The following is a 5645-nucleotide window of genomic DNA, read 5'->3' as shown; positions in this document are numbered from 1 at the left end:
GGCTCCAGGGTCAGAGCCTGGTTCTCTGAGGTCAAGGAGGAGAAGTGGAAGAGAGAAGGAATGGGATAGCCCTGGCTTCTCTCTCTCCTCTCCCTCTTCAATCCTGCTCATCCTTAAAGGCACAGTTCAAATTTTATCTCTTCCAGGAAGCCTTCCCTGACTGCCCAGATCAAAATCAACTAATCAATTCCTCATAGGACTTTCACAAGGACTTTGTCTGGATTCACTTTGTACACCTGACTCATCAAGCTTAGATGTGGAAATGACCTGCAAGTTGGCCAACTCTCATCTGCTTTAGGCCGGCCTGTGTGTACATCTCATACGTGTGCACCCCTCACCCTGAGGCCAGAGCCCCAGGTACCTGGGGCCACCCGCAAGTATAGGAGCACACTTCCTTCACTCCCGTCACTCCGATGGGGGGCGGGCAAGCCCTGGGCCCCTGGAGGACTGAGAACACCACTTACTTGGGCTCCTCTGACCCTCAGCCCAGTGTCAGGACTCTGGGGCTTTCCCCTGGGGGAACCAGGCGACAATGTGCCCTATCCCTCCCTCAGAGGGACTGGACGCTTCTACCAGAAAACCCGAGCACAATTCTGGGCAAACAGCCCTCTTTGTGAATGTGTGGGGCCAGATCAGGGCTCAGCTTGGAAAGGATTGTGGGCCCCTTTCCCCCCCCCCCCATGTAATGCGAGAAAACCACATCAGAAAATAAGTAAAAATGCCCAAAAAAGACTCTGATTTTCCCCAGGATGACCTTTTCATTTTTTAAATATCACACTTCTTTGGGGCTGTCTTGCTCTGCTGGTGACCTCAGCAGCACATGTTACTTTGTGTACTGGGAAATCCAGTTTTGCACTCTGTGTGTGTATATAGGTTTCCACACATGGGTTATATATGCACACAGCAGGTGCATGCACACACACACACGCACACACACACACATCACATTAACTAATGGTTCTCAGCTATGGCTGCACATTAGGGACACCTGGGGAGTAACAAAATCCCAGCGCTCAGGCCACCTTCCAGTTAAAATAAAAAAAGAACTTCTGGGGTAGGATCCAGATGTCAGTAGTTTGCAAATCTCCCCCGGTGATTGCAGTGTACCATCACACCTGAGAACCACGGGTGTAGACGGCTGCTTGTCTGATGCAGTCCCTCTCCCGAGCAGTTAACAAAGTGAGTGTTCGGGGGCGCCTGGGTGGCGCAGTCGGTTAAGCGACCGACTTCAGCCAGGTCACGATCTCGCGGTCCGGGAGTTCGAGCCCCGCGTCAGGCTCTGGGCTGATGGCTCAGAGCCTGGAGCCTGTTTCTGATTCTGTGTCTCCCTCTCTCTCTGCCCCTCCCCCGTTCATGCTCTGTCTCTCTCTGTCCCAAAAAATTAAAAAAAAAAAAAAAAGTGAGTGTTCGGACTCTGAAACTGTTAAGGGACCCCGCTTGGAGAGAAGCAGGTGGCAAAGGCTTAGCCTGGATGTAGGGCCCTTACTTGCCAAGGGAGAGTGTGGGACTCAGTGGTTTTGACCAACACTCTCCCTTAGAAAATTCTTAGAAAAAGCTCTGATAGCATTGGGTATGTCAGGAAGGAGAGGAAGAAATACGCTTCCCTGGGAGAATCTGGGCCCCATGTCCTGGAGCTCTGAGTATCCACAGGCCACAGCTGCTCCTCTTTTTTTTTTTTTTTTTCTGTGTTCCTCTTTTTAGGATGGGCATCAACCAAGGGGACTCCTGCCCACATCCCACAGGAGACAGCAGCCGGTTTGAGCTGCTGGGGAGGTGAGATTAGAGAGGGATTAGTGAGTGTGGTTTGGAGGGGCTCTGGGGTCTTGCAGCCAGCTCAGGAGTCTGAGGTCCAAAGATAGCAAATGCGAGAAGGAGCAGACAAGACTTTGTGTGGAAAGGAGGGAGAGATAAGGGAGGAGGAACGGTGGGCAAGCTGCCGCTTGGGCCACAGAAAGTTTGTGTATTGGTACTAATTTTTTTAAATGTAATTACACAACTGAAATATTCTTTTTTTTAAAAAAATACGTATCAGTTTTTAAGTTTATTTATTTATTTTGAGAGAGGGAGGGGCAGAGAGAGAGAGAAAGAGAGAGCAAATCCCAAGCAGACTCCACGCTGTCATTGCAAAGCCTGACACGGGGTACCAACCCACGAACCGTGAGGTCACGACCTGAGCCAAAATCAAGAGTCAGACGCCTAACCGTCTGAGCCACCCAGGGGCCCTACACAACGGAACTATTCTTGTAAAGATATGGACAATGTTGAAATATACCAATTAAAAAACAATGAAAAGTTCTACCTTTCCTCACATTTCCTCCCTAATTCTGCTTCCCGCCATTATCATTTTGGTATATAGCCTTTCAGACCATTTTCTATATATACAGGTTTCTATATACATTGCTTTTCTTGTTTTTTTAAAACTTGGGTTGGGGCGCCTGGGTGGCACAGTGGGTTAAGCGTCCTACTTCAGCCAGGTCACGATCTCGCGGTCCGTGAGTTCGAGCCCCGCGTCAGGCTCTGGGCTGATGGCTCGGAGCCTGGAGCCTGTTTCCGATTCTGTGTCTCCCTCTCTCTCTGCCCCTCCCCCGTTCATGCTCTGTCTCTCTCTGTCCCAAAAATAAATAAAAAACGTTAAAAAAAATTAAAAAAAAAAAAAAAACTTGGGTTATGCTCTACAGCTTGTCTTTTAAACAGTACACTCCCGGGGTGCCTGGGTGGCGCAGTCGGTTAAGCGTCCGACTTCAGCCAGGTCACGATCTCGCGGTCCGTAAGTTCGAGCCCCACGTCGGGCTCTGGGCTGATGGCTCAGAGCCTGGAGCCTGTTTCCGATTCTGAGTCTCCCTCTCTCTCTGATCCTCTCCCGTTCATGCTCTGTCTCTCTCTGTCCCACAAATAAATAAACGTTGAAAAAAAAAAAACTTAAAAAAAAACCCCAAAAAACAGTACACTCCCTGCCTGTTCATGAGTCAGACCTACTTTACTCCTTTTGACAGGTGCATAGAAGTCCATGGCCTGTGACTCTTATAGGCACGCAGCCTGCCGTCAGCAACTTGTTCAGGTATTTCCGTGGGATACAGTCCTAAAAGCGGAATGGCTGGTTCTGAAAGTATGTGCATTCCTAAACGGGTTGGATTTTGTACAGTCGTCCCACCAGAACATCCTCTTCCTCCTAACCTCGTCAGCACTAGGACTTGCTGGTAACCTTTTATATCACATTTCCCAAGGTAGACGGGGCATGTGAGCAGAGTTTAAACACAGTGCAGTTTGGTGGGGGCCCTGCTAGCCTCCAGGGACCTGTTTTCCAGCTGTGATGAAGATGGGGGGCGGGGAGTGATTTCTGGCAGCAATATGCAAGAGGAAAGAAGGAAGACCCCGGGCTGGGGCCACCACCCTTTCTGTGGGGTGGGAAGAGCTTCAGCGACAAGAGGGCAGGAAGGGGTTTTCCTGTGGCTCCCGAAGCCCCGCCCAGGAGCCAGCAAGGTGGGGTTAATGTCGCAGGCGGGTGAGGCCTTTAACCGTCCCCCCTCCAATCCCAGCCCTGCCTCTCACTAACTGCGGGTTTCTGAGCAGGCCGCCTAACCTCTCCCGGCCTCTGTTTCCCCACCTGTTGATTTAGGGTGATGGAGCTGATCTTCCTCAGCATCTTGGGCAAGGGTAAAATGACTTGATACTTGTAAAGTTTAGAACGTTGCCTTGCAGTAAATGTCAGCATGGAGTGACCTTTCAGTTGGGAAATCGTTCCTGGCTGCCCGCATGCGCGCTCCAACTCCTCTCCTTGGGGTAACCGCTGTTGGCAGTCCGAGTATCATTCCAGACTTTCTGCATGCGGGTGCGTGTGACAGTTATAAATATTCCTGTGTGCCTACTCCATCAGTTAGGAGTTTTCTTTCTTTAAAGAAAAATTTTTAAAGCAACTTTATGTTTTGAACAGGCATTACATCCACATGGTATAAAATTTAAAAAGTAAAAAAGGGCATACAGTGAAAAATAAGCATCCTTCTCAGTTTCCTAGCTGGACAGGCCCCCATTGTTATCAATTTCTTGAGTATCCTTCGAGAGATATTTCGAGCATTTTTATAAACATGTAAGTTTATGCATTATTTTTCCTCACACAAATGATAGCGTACTTTACATAATCTGCATTTCTTTTTTTCATTTAATGATCTATCTTGGGTATGTATGTCTTTTCCTATCATAGTTATTTTTTTTAAATGTTGGCGGCACCATATTTCACAGTTAGAAGTACCATTACTTCTTTAATCCTTTTTTTAAAGGAAATTTAGATTTTCTAATATGTTGCTTATAAATGAAGCTGTAATAAATATCCTTACTATAAAGAATGTTCATTTGGGGCTCCCGGGTGGCTCAGTCAGTTGGGCGGCCGACTTTGACTCAGGTCATGATCTCAAAAAGGCTACCACAATGCTGGGCCTCTGTCCTCAGACCACAACTCTGTCTGAGGCGAGGGTGACTGTGTCCTCTGTAGCCTCTCCAAGAGAGGGAGGAAAGACTTGTCCCTGGAAACCCGGCAAATCACAGCATCTTCTACACTGTCCTGTCCCTTGTCTTTTTCCTTTTAACATTATATCAGGGACATCGTTCCGAGGTGGTGTATATACACATACATTCATCCTTTTTGTAATCACTTCATGTACTTAGTCGCACAGTCAGCATGGCATCTTTTATCACTCTCTCTTGGATGGACATTTTGGCGTTTCCATTAAAAACAAAATGACCTGGAGTGCCTGGCTGGCTCAGTCTGTAGAGCATGTGACTCCCGATTCGGGGTTGTGAGTTCGAGCCCCACGTTGGGTGTAGAGATTACTTACAAATAAAATCTTAAAATAACAAACAAGTTGCTTTTCCTCCCTGGCTGCTTGAAGCTCAGCCACCAACGTGGACGACACCATAACCATCGGGACCAGGAAGCTCGGGACCAACCAACTACTTCAGTGGCAGAAACAGATGCTCCTTGATGTTCTTCAGCCCGGAAAGGCAACGGTACCTGAGACAGAAAGTCGAGAAAAACTAGCCAAAGCGTACAAGCCCGCACCAGATGTCATCTTCGTATTTGGATTCAGAGCCCATTTTGGCGGTGGCTAGACAACTGGCTTTGGCGTGATTTACGATTCCTTGGATGACGCAAAGCAAAGTGAACCCAAACATAGACTTGCAAGACACGGCCTGTGTGAGAAAGAAAAAGACCTCAGGGAAAGAGCGAAAGGAGAGCGAGAACAGGATGAAGAAAGTCAAGGGGGACTTAATGGCTGCTGTTGGTGCTGACAAAAAGCTCGAGCCGGAGACGGGGCAGCAGAAGGAGCAGAGATTCTGCAGTGACTTTTTCTGTGGTGATTGTGCAGATTTTTCGCGAGAGGATTAGTGAACTAAGAACAATACACACATACATACAACCTATCAACCATGTTGAAACGAACATCTGTGCCGGTTAAGATACAGTTCAGCTGCTTTAACAAAGAGCCACGGTCAAGGCGCTTAAACAAGAAAGAACTGGTTTCTTGGATTTTAGTAGGTGTGTAGGCAGTACGTGGTTGATGGCAGCTCAGCGTTGTCAGGAATGCGGGTCTCTTTTGTCTGTTCTTTTTTTTTTTTTAAGTTTCTTTTTTTCATGTTGAGAGGGAGAGAGA

The 5645-nt window shown here is 47.9% G+C and overlaps 1 pseudogene; it reads left to right on the top strand.

Annotated features, from left to right (window-relative positions):
- Positions 1–4881: 4881 nt before the first annotated feature.
- LOC121032398 (40S ribosomal protein S24-like) lies at positions 4882–5645 on the top strand (annotated as a pseudogene).

The sequence above is a fragment of the Herpailurus yagouaroundi genome, unplaced genomic scaffold, assembly GCF_014898765.1.
Source record: "Herpailurus yagouaroundi ecotype Mexico unplaced genomic scaffold, PumYag 141, whole genome shotgun sequence".
Lineage (NCBI taxonomy): Eukaryota > Metazoa > Chordata > Mammalia > Carnivora > Felidae > Herpailurus > Herpailurus yagouaroundi.
Note: the sequence above shows the minus strand (reverse complement) of the source record. Positions and strands in the feature narration are given on the sequence as shown.